At 43.7% G+C, this 16,291-nt stretch overlaps 1 long non-coding RNA gene across 8 annotated transcripts in view; it reads left to right on the top strand.

Annotated features, from left to right (window-relative positions):
* The first annotated feature begins 1,003 nt into the window (after nt 1-1,003).
* The window catches only part of LOC129639418 (uncharacterized), a 172,596-nt gene continuing 157,308 nt past the window's right edge, over nt 1,004-16,291 (top strand). For 6 of the 8 annotated variants that reach the window (XR_008708392.1, XR_008708391.1, XR_008708390.1 and 3 more), the window contains exon 1: nt 1,004-1,177. This is a non-coding gene — a long non-coding RNA (uncharacterized LOC129639418). The remainder of the gene's footprint in view (nt 1,178-16,291) is intronic. The other 2 variants (XR_008708389.1, XR_008708396.1) reach the window with 2 other exon arrangements.

The raw sequence follows: 16,291 nt of genomic DNA, 5'->3' as shown, positions 1-16,291 counted from the left end.
AGAAGAGACCAGTGAAAGACGATTGCTTTTTTTCTGTGTATATGTTGCGGCTGATTGACAGGGTTTGATAATCCTTATTCCATTCTGGAGTGGTTAGTCATTCAGCAGTCACTTCGGCTCCACAACAAGGGACCGAGATGTGGTCTGCTGCCTGACCTGGGGCATGGGGATGGGCACTTACAATCTGATGAGAGCCCAGCTTTAGGGCTTGTGTAGATCAGCATCAAAATCAGCCAAACACCAGCTTGCGTTTTGATGGCTTGCTAGGGCTAGGCCCCACTCACCAGTGTTCTGTCTTACCTCCAACCTTCACAACTGTGTTATCACCATTTTACAGATTGGGGTGCTGAGGGTGTAAGGAATTTGCAAAACGTCACAGTTAACAGGTAAAACCATTGTTTTCTGCAGAAGGCAGAGCTCCTTTTTCTTTCATTTTGACCACAAAGTATATGGGATCTTAATTCCCTGACCAGGGATTGAACCCACGACCCCTGCATTGGCAGCATTAAGTCTTAACTGCTGGACCGCCAGAGAAGACAAGTCAGAGTGCTTAATCATTATATTCTCTGCCTTCTGGGAAAGATTGAGGGCAGGAGGAGACAGGGGTGACAGAGGAAGAGATGGTTGGATGGCATCACTGCCTCAGTGGACATGAAAGTGAAAAGTGAAAGTGAAGTCACTCAGTCGTGTCCGACTCTTTTCGACTCCATGGGCTGTAGCCTATAACGCTCCTCCGTCCATGGGATTTTCCAGGCAAGAGTGCTGGAGTGGATTGCCATTTCCTTCTCCGGGGGATCTTCCCGACCCAGGAATCCAACCCGGGTCTCCCGCATTGCAGATAGATGCTTTACCGTCTGAATTCTGGGAGATGGTGAAGGACAAAAAAGCCTGGCTTGCTGCAGTCCAGGGGGTCGCAAACAGTCAGACACAACTGAGCAACAACTGGCTCATGGGTCCTAAAACCCCCCGCTTAGTTTCCCAGCATCCCTTGCAAGTGGAGGTGGAGCCAAGTATGTAGGTACATAGGTCAGAGGTCTTGGCATAAGGTCGGGCAGCTGTTCGAGGTTTAGATGAAGCCTAAGAGAGCTGTCTCCAGGCCAGGGAAGCCAGCGTGGGAGGCCCCAAGCCTGCTGCCTCTTAAAGCAGGTGACTCAGCCTCGCTCTGTCAGTGACACTGGTGAGTACAGAACCATGCCTTCCTGTGGGACCAAGCCCAGTGTGGCAAATGAAGGTTTTTTTTTTTCCAACTGGAAGTATTTTGTACTGACTTTGTCAGTGATAGAGTCTTTATCTGTACTGGGCAGGGTGGAGGGGAAGCTGTCTGGGCTTTGAGCAAAAATCCTCCGGCCGCTCATTTGCAAGTTCTGTATGTTTGCTTCTTTCTGGCTGTATTAGTGCTCTACTGCTGCAAGACAAATTATCACAAACTTAGTGTTAACCCAAGTTGGTGTGCCCAATGCACAGTGAGGCCAAAGAAACTGAAATGTCGGAGTCTGGAGCAGAGAAAGGTTTATCATGAGGTCTTGCAAGGAGAGGTGGCTCAGGCCCTAAAAAGCCGGAGGGTTTCGGCAAAGCCCTTTGAAAAGCCAGGTGAGGGAGGGGGGTCGCAGGGTGTGTGATCAGCTTGTGCACAGTTCTCTGGCTGATGGTGAGGTATCAGGGTGGTGTCACGGGCTGAGCTGTATCAGTCATTAGGCTCCAGGGGGCCTGGGACTGTGTGCTCATGGTCACCAAGTAGTGGACATCTTCCATTTGGTGGACAGGGGGAAGTTTTTTTACACCTGCAACACAACTCAGGAAGTGAGCATCAAATACTATTATCTAGGTGCTTCAGAAAGGAGCTAAAGCAGAGGATATGGGGGAAGGCCTGTCCCAGGAAGGCCCCATAGGGTCCTGCTCCATTGCATTAGCGGCTTAAAGCAACATGAATTTGTTATTTCATAGTTTCTGTAGGTCAGAGGTCCAGGCACGGCATGATTGCATTCTCTCCTCAGGGGCTCGCAGGGCTGAACTGAAGGCATTGACTGAGGCTACAGTTCTCACTCAGGGCTCAGGGGGTCTTCCTTTGTGGGCAGAAATCAATTCTTTGAACCGTGGGACTCGGGTCCCTGTTTTCACGTGTGCTAGCTGTCAGCTCAGGACTGCTCTCAGGACCTCGGGACCACCCACGGTTCCCTGCCCAGTCGTCCCCTCCATAGGAAGTTCATGACATGGATGCCGGTCCTCCTCCAGGATGGATGGAGTGCATCTCCCCGTGCTCCTAATTGTGACCAGCTGGAGCAAACACTCTGCTTCTGAAGGGCCCGCATGATTGGGGCAGGCCTACCTGAACAATCTCCTCATTTAGTACCTTCTTTAGACCTGCAGAATCCTTCAAATAAGCACCTAGATCAGCATTTAATTGAATAACTAGCAGAAGGTGTGTGTATGCCAGGGGCCCAGAATCTTGGGGGCCATTTTAGAGTTCTGCCTACCATACCTACCAATGGCTAATCACCATCAATGTATCAGGTTTACCTTAAGTCTGATATATAAAAACGGTGATTTTTTTACGTTATCAAATACATATTTAGTGCTTACACTCTGTTGGGCATGGCTCTTTAAGAATTTCACAAACATCAACTCATATAATACTTATAATAGTCCTAGATATAAATGTGTTACATATTTTACAGTAAGGAGACAACCACAGAGAAGTCACGTAACTTCCCCCAGTTCATACAGGGCTGTCAGGAACCACGTGATTTCTTTAATCACATCAAGTCTAGATTGGCAAGTTTGGCAATGAGGAAGGAAGGGCGGGGTGGAGCCAAGACTTCTCAGCCTTGCATTCATTCCCTTTGGAGTCTACTCAGTAAGTGCCAGGTCACTGGCATCCCTACCTGGGGATGAGGTGACAGGGGACTGCTCTCTCTTGAACTGGCCTTTGTGAAGCTTCTGTAAATCTAGGTATGTTGTGGACTAAAATCATATGTTGAAGTCTTAATCCCTGATGCAATAGTATTAGGAGGTGGTGGCTTTGGGAGGTGATTAGGTCATAAATGTGGGGCCCTCGTGATGGGATCAGTGCCTTTATAAAGGTGACCCCAGAGTGCTCTTCATTTCCTCTGCCATGGGAGGACACAGCGAGATGACGACCATCTGTGAGTCAGAAAGCTAGTCCCCACCAGACACCTCATCCAGTGATGCCTTGATCTGAGATGCCTTGATCTGAGACTCCCAGCCTCCAGAAGTGTGAGGAATAAATCCTTACTATTTAAGCCACCTAGCCTTTGGTGTTTTTGTTATGGCAGCTTGAATGGACCAAGACAAGGAAGGACAGTTTCACCTAGGCAGATGTTTTACAGGAGACTTCACTGAAGTTTATAGAAACCAAAAGGGAAACCAAGTAATATGCTTATAAAATGCAACTACATTTGCTACTGATCCCCCTTCTGGCCAGCTGCCCTCAGGCAGAGGACACTGGTCCTTCCCTCCCCTGACTTGCCTTCAGCACTTACCTGTGAGGTCTCCTCCATGTCCAGGAGCAGAAAGCCCAGAGAGGGCAAGGAGCCTCCAGGTCTGCCCCCTGCTCAGGTCCCACCTTCCATAATCCAGTTTCCAGTCTAATTCCTTGGGGATGTTGTTGGGAGTGACCAGCCCCTGCTCCCCAAAGCGTGGATTTACTCTGCGGTCACAGGAGGGCTCTTGTATCAGACAGCCCGCAGCCCCCAAAGGCCAGAGGCAGTCACCATCAGAGGCAGGATAAGGGGTCTTCGGTTGGATGTGACCTGGAGGCTTGTATTGGCGAGTCAAGAACAGGCTTCCAGGCCTTCCTGTGTCTTTCTCCAGCCCCACCCTTCAGAGTGTGGGGACAGGGGCCGGATAAATGGAGTTCAGGTTTGGCTTCCACCCTGGACTCATCTTGATGAGGAATATGGTGGGCATTCTTGGCACGGTCTCCTTGGCACAGAAAACGACCCTGCCCTCATGCTGTACCTTCAAGGATGTGCTGGACGAGCACGTCCTCCTGTCTGATACACCCTCCAGGACCTTTCAACTCCTTCAAGTGTATAAATTCTCACTGATTTGCCAAGATTGATTTTCTACCCTTTACTTTGCAAAATCCGTTGTGAGGCTGAAGCAAGTGAAATTGATTTCCACTCACTTTCCTCCCCACCCAAGGCCTCTTTGCTTACTCCAGGCGATAGGAGATTTTTTCAACTTTCGATGCCCTTTTGAAAAGCTTTTTCTTTTTTAAAGTACAGTGAAATCAGGTGGTTCTACAGGCCTCTGTGGGCATTTTAATGTGATGTTTTAAGTGTTTAAACTTCATTGGCTTAGAAGACACCTCTTTTGGAACAGACTTCTGTTAGAGGATGCCTCTGCTGGATACTTGAGCATTTACATTGTAAACATTGATGTTGGTTGTCCTGCCTCACACGCTCAGGTAGTTTCTGTTTTTCCAGTGAAACACGAAGAGTGAGTATGGGGAGGTTACTCTGGAGGTCAGAGAGGAGAAAAGATGTGAGCTGATTGTCTCTAAGAGTGGAACAGTCGACTGTACCAGAGAACCGTGCTAGCATACAGAGTAGAGAGCCAGGTACACGGAGTGCCCACCTGAGATCTGCCGTCTCCTGTAGCCACACCCAGAGCTGGGAAAGAGGGACAAGGGGGTTAAGGGGGGCACACAGGGGTATGGTTGCTGTCTAAACTGGGTGAGGAGAGATAGGACAGGCTTGTGGGCAGTAAAGACGTGGTCGAACCAGTGGGTCGGAAGTCCCAGTGACCTTGGTGAGCCCAAGCGCTATTGGCGTCCACAGCACGTGGGTTAGAGCAAGAAGGGTTGACTGTTAGTGAGAGGCTCGAAATCCAGATTTTGGAGATAGTTTGGTTATTGGAGATGACAGACTCTAAGAAAAAGTGAGTGCATTAAGTGGGTGGGTTAAGGGAAAAGATGATTGGAAGTGAAGGCAGCAAGGGACAGAGAAGTAAAGATGCAGAGTGATTTACCTTCTCCATGAGCAGAAAAATTGCCAAGAACAATGACAACCATAAAAGATTAAGAGGAAGACAGAGAGCTAGGTCTAAAACCCAGACATTTGTTGAGGACCATAACAGAGCAGTGGTGGGTTATATCCTCTGATGATATTCATTTAAAAGGAGAGGTTTGAGGGAGGAGGAAGAGCAGTGATCTAGAACAGAGATTGTCAAAGAACGATTAGCAGACCCCAACCCATCTTGCTTCCTGTTTTTGTAAGTAAAGTTTTACTGGAACACAGGAACACTCATTCATTTACATATTCTCTAGGTTTGCTTTGGCATTATGGTAAAATTGAGTAGCTGTGACGAAGACCGTATGGCCTATGAAGCTTAAATTATTCACTATCTGGTCCTTTACAGAAAACAGTTTGCTGACCCCTGAACCAGAATTACCAGTAAAGAATATTAACCTCACACTGAAAAGTAAGCACAGTTAATATCACAATAACTTATCTTGCCATATACATGTCAGATTTTTCTGTTCCTTTCAGGCTGAATCTGATCTCCGTCACCAGATCAAACATTTTGACTCAATAGGTTCCCTCCCCCCCCCGCCCCCGCCCCACAGTGAATCATCCCTTCGAATGGTTGAAATGGCAAAATGGCCACTTTAACTTTGTACATGTATATATTTTTCCATGTAAGCCAGAGCCAGTGTACATGACTGTAATGTATGAGGTAAATTTCAGCAGGTGCAAATCTAGATTGCCACTTATTCAAACGTAAACTGCATGCTATAGCACTACCTTATGGCTTATTGGGGAACTGATTAGAGATGATAGTGGATCTGTCTTCCACAACCAATATCCTGTTCTAAGAACAATTTCCTTGTTCCTTGTTGCTAGTTTTATGAATGAGAAACCACTCTACATGGCTTTGCCCAGTGTAATAAGACAGGAATGCACAGCATTCCTAGAATAGTCAATCTGAGTTTTGTTAGTGGTCACTCACATTCCTTCTCTGGAAAATTTGAATCAAGAAACACAAAGACTCTGAGAAGGATCAACTGACTCAAGTATTGATGATTGATGGGGCACCACCTGTTCAGTCACTAAGTCGTTCATGTCTGACTCTTTGCATCCCCATGGACTGCAGTAAGCCAGGCTTCTTTTCCCTTCACTGTCTCCCAGAGTTTGCTCAAACTCATGTCCATTGAGTCAGTGATGCCATCCAACCTCTGTCTCCATCCACTGTCTCTCCCTGCCCTCAATCTTTCCCAGCATGAGGGTCTTTTCCAGTGAGTCGGCTCTTCGCATCAGGTGGCCAAAATATTGGAGCTTTAGTATCAGTCCTTCCAATGAATATTCAGGGTTGATTTCCTTTAGGATCGACTGGTTTGATTTCCTTGTAGTCCAAGGGACTCTCAAGAGTCTTCTCCAGGACCACAGTTCAAAACTGTCAATTCTTTGGCACTCAGCCTTCTTTATGGACCAACTCTCACATCCGTACATGACTAGTGGAAAAGCCATAGCTTTGACTATACAATTTGTCACTGCTTCCACATTTCCCCCTTCTATTTGCCATGAAGTGATGGGACTGGATGCCATGATCTTCATTTTTTGAATGTTGAGTTTTAAACCAGCTTTTTCAGTCTTCTCTTTCACCCTCTTCAGAAGCCTCTGTAGCTCCTTGTGCTTCATGCAGCCCAGCATTTTGTGTGATGTACTCTGCATATAAGTTAAATAAGCAAGGTGACGATATGCAGCCTTGATGTACTCCTTTCCCAATTTGGAACCAGTCCATTGTTCCATGTCTGGTTCTAATTGTTGTTTCTTGACCTGCATACAGGTTTCTCAGGAGGCAGGTAAGGTGGTCTGGTATTCCCATTTCTTGAAGAATGTTGAACAGTTTATTGTGATCCACACAGTCAGAGGCTTTAGCATAGCCAGTGAAGCAGAAGTAGATGTTTTTCTGGAATTCTCTTGCTTTTTCTATGATCTCATGGATATTGGCAATTTGATCTTTGGTTCCTCTGCCTTTTTTAAATCCAGCTTGTACATCTGGAAGTTTTTGATTCATGAACTGCTGAAGCCTCGCTTGAAGGGTTTTTGAGCATTGCCTTGCTAGCATATGAGATGAGTGCAACTGCATGGTAGTTTGAACATTTCTTGGCATTGCCCTTCTTTGGGACTGGAATGAAAACTGACCTTTTCCAGCCCTGTGGCCACTGCTGAGTTTTCCAAATTTGCTGACATATTTAGTGCAGTACTTTCACAGCATCATCTTTTAGGATTTTAAATAGCTCAGTTGGAATTCCATCACCTAGCTTTGTTCATAGTAATGCTTCCTAAGACCCCCCTGACTTCACATTCCAGAATGTCTGGCTCTAGGTGAGTGACCACACTATTATGGTTATCTGGGTCATTAAGACCTTTCTTGTATAGTTCAGTTCTTCTGTGTACCCTTACCACCTCTTCTTAATCTCTTCTGCTTCTGTTAGGCTCTTGCCATTTCTGTCCTTTATTGAGTCCATCTTTGCATGAAATGTTCTCTTGGTATCTCCAATTTTCTTGAAGAGATATCTAGTCTTTCCCATTCTGTTGTTTTCCTCTATTTCTTTGCATTGTTCACTTAAGAAGGCCTTTTTTTTTTATCTCTCCTTGCTATTCTCTGGAACTCTGCATTCAGTGGGGTATATCGTTCCCTTTCTCCTACGCCTTTCACTTCTCTTCTCAGCTATTTGTAAGGCCACCTCAGACAGCTGCTTTGCCTTCTTGCCTGTCTTTTGCTTGGGGGTGGTTTTGGTCATCACTTCCTGCACATTGTTCTGATCCCCTGTGATGAAAAGGATGTCTTCTTTGATGTTAGTTCTAGAAGGTGTTGTAGCTCTTCTTAGAACCATTCAACTTTGGCTTCTTTGGCATCAGTGGTCAGGGCATGGACTTGGATTACTGTGATATTGAATGGTTTGTCTTGGAAATGAACCAAGATCATTCTGTTGTTTTTGAGATTGCACTCAAGTACTACATTTCAGACTCTTTTGTTCACTATCAGGGCTACTCCATTTCTTCTAAGGGATTCTTGCCCACAGTAGTAGATACAATGGTCATCTGAATTAAATCTGTCCATTCCCATCCATTTCAGTTCACTGATTCCTAAGGTGTCGATGTTCACCCTTGCCATCTCCTACTTGATATTGGATATTTGGCTGCTCTCAGTATAGAGCAGCCTTTGAGGAAATGCTTTACCTGACTAGTGGAGGCAACATAATGACATTTTTGTTTTGTATACCTGAACATGGACAGTAGCTGTTTTCCAAAAAAAAAAAAAAAAAAAGTTATTGAAGTATAGTTGATTTACAGTGTTGTCTTAAATTTCTGCAATTCAGTTATACATATTTTCTTTTTCATTATGGTTTATTACCGGGTGTTTAATACAGTTCCCTGTGCTAAGGAGTAGGACCTCATTGTTTATCCTCCATGTGTAGTGGTTTGCATCAGCCAGTCCTAGACACTTAGTCCTTCTCTGTCCCACCTCTTTCCCCTTTGGTAACCATTAGTTTGTTTTCTATGTCTGTGAGTCTCTTTTGTAAATACATTCATTTGTATCAGTACTGGTTTAGATCCCATGTATAAGTGATATCACTTGATATTTGTCTTTTTCTGTCTGATTTACTTCACTTAGTATGATCATCTCTAGGTCCGTGGTGTTATTTGATTATTTCATGGCTGAGTAATATTCCATTGTATATATGTGCTACACCTCCTTTATCCATTCCTGTGTTGATGGGCATTCAGGTTGCTTCCATGTCTTGGCTTTTGTGAAGAGTGCTGCTGTGAACATTGCGGTGCGTGTATCTTTTTGAGTTACAGTTTTGGACAGTAGCTTTTGATAGTGCTATGTTGGTAAACATTTAACATCCAGGTCTCCAGAAAAAAAAACCCCAAACATCTGATTTGTAGTGTGTATCAGTTTCTGTGGTGTAAAGATGCCTATAGTGGCCAATTTCAGGCCTCCAACTGAATGCCATTGAGCGCACAGTGGGAAAGAAAATGAGTTCAGTCAGCTCTTAGGAGACACCACTGTCTTCTAGGAATGGTTAGACCACACACAGCAAGGCTGGCTCCTGTCAACCACTTCAGAAGAATATCTAATGGGGAGGAGAGTTAAGAGAGATGTTTTGATGATGTCACTTTTAACTGTGGCTTAAACATGAGCTGTAGATTGATGTAGATTCCTTTGACCACTCTAGGTAAATTGTATGTGACCTCCAATGACTTACATTTTTCACCATGGCAGTACAGATTTGGAGAAAGAGCTTTGTCTTGGAGTGTGGTTGGGGCACATTGCGGGAAAAGATCTTGCTCCCATCTACAGTTCTTTCAAGTACTACTTCACTCATGGACAAAGCGTATGTCACCCAGCCCCTTCATGGCCTCCCTGGCAACTTATGAATAACATCCAGGGAGCAGCCAACTCAAAAGCAAACGTAGAGGGCTATGCATTTCTCCTTTTGTCTGCTCTGTTCTCCCTCTGGAAGTTCAAATACTAGGACGAGGGTTGGAAGACAGAAACATGGTGTCGGCCAACTCACCGAGCCCAGAGCAACTGCAGTGTCTCCTCTGAAAAGACTTCACCACTTTAACGCTTAAAAATGTAATGTGCAGAATGGTGACTATAGTCAACAGCCAGTGTTGTCTCTTTGAAAGTTGCTAAGAGAGCAGAGCTTAAAAGTTCTCATCACAAGAAAAACAATTATGACTAAGTGAGGTGATGTATGTCAACTAGATTTAAAGGGTACATTTCACTCTATATATGTGTATCAAATTCTGTTGTGCACTTTAATACAATGTTATATGTCAGTTTATCTCAACAGAACTTGGAAAAATTAAAAATTAAGAAACCAGATTCCTTGAAAGAAAAAAAAAGTTTTCCCTTATAACTCAAAAAGAGTACATGTACTTTGCATAGTGAAATCACCAAATACTTTTGACTTCATTAATTCTTTATAATACAATTTGGAGAAGGTATTCCCCAAATCATATACAGAAGTTTGGAAAACACTGATTTTCCAGATCCCACCTCATACCTGATGATTTAGAATCCCGATCAGGGTGGAGAGTAGAGAGGAAGGGCGGAGCATGCATTTGAAAACATTCCTCCAATGATTCTGATGCAGTTGAAGATTTGGAAGTCACTGCTCTAGACCATGGAGGGACTTGGTTCTTGCTCAGCTAAGCAGCACTCAGCGTTACGCTGTGTTTTCTAGATCAGCTGTCCACATGGGAGCCTAGAAAGACTGAGGCATTTATAGATGAATGTTGCCAGCAATAAGAAGCCAAAATATTAGGGAAACTTCTGATTGCCTTCAGATGCTGGAATAGCTGTCAGAAAGAGAAGCTCTTAGCCACTTGCAGTCCTTCATGGACATCAGGTTTTGGTCTTCTAGTCAACATAGATTAGGTACATCGATTCCTATTGTAGCCAACTGTCAGTCAACATCTCTGTCCCTTATGAAAACTGACTTGAGTATAATCAGCAGGTGAACACACACTCTATCATTGTCCATCTTTCTTAGCTTCTCTGTATTGATTTTCAGCCTCAGAGCTGGGCCAAAACAGCCTTGAAGTCTAAGTGATTTTTTTCTTCTTTGCCTCTTTCTTCAATTCATTCATTCGTTCATCAGATAATGTAGAAAGTCTGTTATGATCCAGAAATACTTCTTTTAAAAAAAATTGGACCAGAAACCCTGACCTCATGGAGTCCCCTAGCAAGAGAATGATAAAAAATAATAAAAGACAATCAATAAATATGTTAATATGATGAGCACAATAAGTAAAATACATATTATGTCAGGTGGTGGTAAGTACCACAGAGACAAGGAAAGCAGATGAGGAGGGAGAGTTGTGGTCAGAATTATTCACTGATGATGACTGTACGACAGGGTTTGATTGCTAAAGAAGACCCAGAGGAACTTCAGTGGCAGTGCTTAAAAATCTGGAGTTTATTGCAGGAAGGGAATATCCACTAGAGAAAGAGCATTAACATGAGAATATGCATCACAACCAGAGACTGTCCTCTGGCAAGGGATCTGGAGGAGCCAGGGGTGGGGATCTGTTGTCCTCTCTCTGTAAGGGTTGTGGCACGATGCACTCTTGCTTTCTGATCAGGAGCGTAGCACCGATGTGTGCATAGCACCTCTGGGAATCGGGAACCCAAAATGGAGTCTTGGCTGGAGTTACTCATATTTTGCTGGTTCCCTGTGCATAGTTCTGCTGTGTAACCATCCTTAACAGTGGAGACTTCTGAGGGTCTCACCCTGACCAGGCGCAGATCGTTAATTTCCCTGTTGTCAATTAACAGTGCTGACGAGCTGGTACAAACCTCCTCAAAGTCCTCGAACCCATGGTCACACAGCACCATGATTAATTAATAGGTTTTGTGCCTTGAGCAGGGGTCAGTGCCATACACATGCATTTCTTATTTCAGCAGAACAGCTTAGGCCAATTCTAGGCATGCTGCAATTAACTCATATAGCACAGATTGCAATTCTTATTTTGAAATGAACTCTAGTTGCTTTTACATTTTGTGTTAATTTCAGGTGTACAGCAAAGTGATTCACCTATATATATGTGTGTGTGTGTGTGTATTCTTTTTCCATATTCTTCTCCATCATAGGTTATTACAAAGTGTATAAATTAGTTTGGGATTGACATATACACACTACTATGTATATGGTACATAAACAACAAACACTGTATAACACAAGGAACTATATTCAATATATTGTAATAACCTATAACAGATTGTAATTCTAAATATTAATATTAAGTCAGGGAGAGCTTAACTGAGAGGGTGGCATTTAGGCCAAAATCGCAAGGTGGTGACAGAACTAGCTATGTAGAAATCTGAAGGCAGCTCCTCACACTGCTCCAGGCAGGAAAATCGGCAAGTGCAAAGGGCCCTGAGGCAGGATCCTATTCAGGGGAGAGCACCGGGGCCTATGAGGTCAAGGCTGAGTGAATGCTGGGGAAAAGCTTAGTAGATGATCTCAAAGAGGTCAGAGAGGTAAGGAGCAGGTACTGGGTAGAAATCTGAGTCATGTGGCCTTTGAAATGTTTCTCCACTCTACCTTGCTTTTCCCTTCATGTTGCAATGGACAATGTCAGTCCATGAGAACAGGAATTCTTAATTTAGGAGTCAAAAGATAGAATTCAAGAAGCCTATAAATAGACATTTTAAAATATCTGTATTTCCATTAACTTCTAACTGATGTCAGGCATTTCTTTCAGTTAAGGATTCAGGCATAGATATATGTATGTGTATGTGTCTGACTGAATCAATTTGCTATATACCTGAAACTAGCATAACACTGTAAATCAACTGCACTCCGATATAAAATAAAAAATACAAAATCATATAAAAGATAAGCTTTGAAAGAAAAATAAATTCAGGCAGAGTAGTATTCGCAGTACTTGTTATTTCTGCATCCATAGATCTCATAGATTTTTTTGTATCACACTGTAGTTGTTGCAGATATCCTGAACTATCTTTTATGTTCCTCACTTCTTGGAAATTACTGTAGTTAGTAACCTGCTGCTAGATTATACACAACCACGATCTTCCTGCCTCTTGAATATTTTCATAACTGGAGTCGAACTCAGAAAGTTTTAAGGGAGTAGATTTGAAAGGTGCTAAGAGAGCAAATCTTCAAAGTTCTGATCACAAGCAAAGAAATTCTGTAACTCGGTGTGATATGAGTGTTAACTACATTTATAGTGGTGATCATTTTGCAATATATACAAATATTGAAGCATTATGTTGCATACCTGAAGCTAATGTTCTGTGTTAAGTGTGCCTCAATTAAAAATACAAGCCCAATAGCACCACCACCAAAGCAAAGCCAAACACATAGCTCTGGAGACTTCTGGTGTCTTTAAGCGAAGATTATCTTTGCCTTGTAAAATGACCTGTGGAAGTTTAATTCCATTTGCAACAATGCACCTCAGTGGATTGACTTTGCAGCGCTGGAAACTGTAACGACAAACAAAAGGATGTACGTCATGTTGATTAGATAGCCAACAAGATGTGCCTCCAGCCTTTATCAAAGACCAGTCCACAGTTCAATGTTTGTTTCATTTTGTTTTTGAAACTAAGCAACAATAGCTTTCACACAAAACTGTCTTTTGCAAAATCTTTTAGCTTTTTTGTGTGTGTTGTATTGTTATTGTTTTTGCTATTTAGGGCAATGACAGAGGCACATAGTTTTCATGTCATAAATGGATTAATTTTCTTTATTTTTTAAGATTCATTGAGGTATACTTTACATATATTTGATAGAACTTTACTAGCTGCAAAAAAAAAAAAAGAGCTCAGCAAGAACATTTCCTATTAGCTGTTCCAAGCAGATATGCAAGGTCTCCAGGATAACAGCTGGTATCTTGAGAAATTGAATTTTCCAGTGCCAGGTAAGGTTGATGAAGTATTAGCTCCTGAATGGAATATATCATATAAGATTTGACAAGCTTGAATTAATACCTAATGTTCTCAAAAGGGGTGGGAAATGATTGGAGAGCAATCAGGGAGCGTTCCCGAAGAGGCCACAGACAACGTGAAAGCAGATAAATACGAAAATGCACCCCATTAGCAGGTCAGGAATGGACTGGCATCAGACGTGTTATTGCCCAGGGTAAAATGAAAGCTGAAGGAGATGTGTGAACACAGCAAGGAGCCAACACCTCTGCTGATTTTCACTTCTCAGGTAACCAGAGATTTGTTTATAGGGCTGTGCAGAAATGCTTTTGGCTGAAGGCTGCACTTAAAGAAAAAAGGCCTGCTCAGCCATACCCCCTGAGCTGAGAAATACACACCCCTCGGGGTCTGTTTCAGTTACTGATCTGGGTTCTAACCACATCTGACAGTCATCTAAATTCAGTGCTGACATCCAGCATCTAATCCAGCAGCCCTTTCTCCACTCTTCAATGTGGGAGAATCTTCTGGGGTCCTCTTTGGTTCATTGACTTCTTGGGCCTGTGGGTGTCCTCTACTGCGGGTATTTAGGCCCTTCCCAAGGGACATCTGACAATGTCTAGAGATATTTACTGGCATCTAGTGGGTAGAGGCTAAAGTGAAAAGTGAAAGTTGCTTAGTCATGCCCAACTCTGTGTGACCCCATGGACTGTAGCTCGCCATGCTCCTCTGTCCGTGGGATTTTCCAGGCAAGAATACTAGAGTGGGTTGCCATTTCCTTCTCTAGGGGAATCTTCCCAACCCAGAGATCGAACCTGCAACTCCTGTGTCTCCTGCATTGCAGGCGGATTCTTTACCGTCTGAGCCACCAGGGACGCTAAAGTGAAAGTGAAGTCGCTCAGTCGTGTCCGACTCTTTGCGATCCCATGGACTGTAGTCTACCAGGCTTCTCTGTCCCTGGTATTTTCCAGGCAAAAGTACTGGAGTGGGTTGGCATTTCCTTCTCCAGGGGATCTTCCTGACCCAGGGATCGAACCCAGGTCTCCTGCATTCCCTCTGAGCCACCAGGGAAGCCCATGGGAAGCTAAGGAAGCTGCTAAACATCCTACGATGCTCAAGACAGTCCCCAGGACAAAGCAGCTTGGCCTAGAATGGGAACAGTGCTGAGTGTGGGAAGCCCTGGTGTAGAGGGGTGCACAGAGTTGCCTGGCAGTGTCAGCCCTGAGAGGAGGGTCTCGATGGAGGAGCAAAGTGGCCCAGGTAAAGAAGGGAAGAAAAGGCACACCGTTTTGTCTGTTCTGACACATTTTCCAAACACACCTCTGCTTTGGACTTAAAATTGTTTCATGCAAACTCCTCACTTCTGTCTGCTTTCATCTTTTCTGTGCATGAAAAGAGGCAGTTACAATCAGGAGATGCTATAGCAGGGCTCTGGCACCACCCAGAAAAGCACCTACACTTGGAACTCCTTTGTTCAATTATCTTTTCCTAAAATTTTGATCTATTGGATTGGCCAAAAACTTTGTTTGAGTTTTCCATTACATCTTACGGAAAAACCTGAATAAACTTTTTGGCCAACCCAATATTATCACTGAATATTGGTCTGTCATACATCAGTCGTAATATACTGTATATACTGATGTCATCTGCCTAATTAATATGATTTTTAGCTCTTATCCAGATAGGTTGAATGCAGTCATAACTCACATGGTGGAATGATTGGGTAATAAATGGGTTTTCAAGTAATATTCCACCTCTTCCACCTCTGACCTAAAGTTGGAGTTCTAGGTGCTCTGATTTGTCCCATGGAAAGGAAAGGCCATGTTGGGACGATGAAAATGATGGGAGAGAAGTAAGGAAGCACACTTTCAGAGGGTTATGGGAGATGTATTGGGATTCAGACCAGACCTCCAGCAGATTGCAAAGTAGGGCAAACTTATAATAAGTAGCTGTCTTTAATCACCTCTTGTGGTCCCTTTTCCCACCACAGAATCCATGATCCATTTATGCAACCATCTTGGGGTCTACTGATTGCTAATTATTCCTGCTGTGATGTTTGTTAATGAAAGCCCCAGGTACTCTCTAGCAATGTGCTTGGAGATTCTGGTAAACAGAAAAGTCCTCAAAACACAAAAGAATAGCTTCTAATGTTGTGTTTCGGTAGGCTGGAAGAACATATTGGAGCTCAGAGAGACACTAAGAGAATTCCTCAGTCACCACCACCACCTAGGGTGTCCGCTGTCTCTGTACTCCTAAGCAACTGAGCTTACTCTTGGCACCACGCTCCTAAAGATCCATAAAGCTCCAGATGGCCTTACCCATTCCCATGGCTGTAAAAGCCATCTTTATACCAACAACTCCCAAACATAAGAACTCAGAAGTGACCATCTGATGTGGCAATTATCAATACATCCCTCAAATAGCAACTTGGCTTCTTTGAGTTTGAAATTTGATCATGGTGGATTGGAAACAAATGGAAGGTGAGAAAGTGGAGATGGCTACTCTTTCAAGAAGAAACCAGTGATGAAGTTCTGGAGAAGGGAAGATTTTTGGCTGATCTTTTGAGGAAAATGCCTCTGGTACCTGGGTCTTATTCACTTGTTCTATCTCTGATTTCACTTGCAGCCGAGCTGGACAGTTCCTTGCAAATCTAGACTCAACTTGCACTTACAAGGCCCCATTCCAAGCACACACCTTTCTGCCTTCTGCTTCAAGATCTCTTCTGACACCCTGGAGATTCAGTAGGCTTTTGTATGAGCACAGCCCAGAAATAAGAGGGAATTAACCCCAGGATCTACCCTCACTATGAGGGATGGAAGCTAATGTATAAATGCTCCAACCTCCCATTTTGAGGGTAGTC

The sequence above is a fragment of the Bubalus kerabau genome, chromosome X (assembly GCF_029407905.1).
Source record: "Bubalus kerabau isolate K-KA32 ecotype Philippines breed swamp buffalo chromosome X, PCC_UOA_SB_1v2, whole genome shotgun sequence".
Taxonomy (NCBI): Eukaryota; Metazoa; Chordata; class Mammalia; order Artiodactyla; family Bovidae; genus Bubalus; species Bubalus kerabau.
The sequence above is the reverse complement of the archived record's forward strand: the minus strand, read 5'-3'. Positions and strand labels throughout refer to the sequence as shown.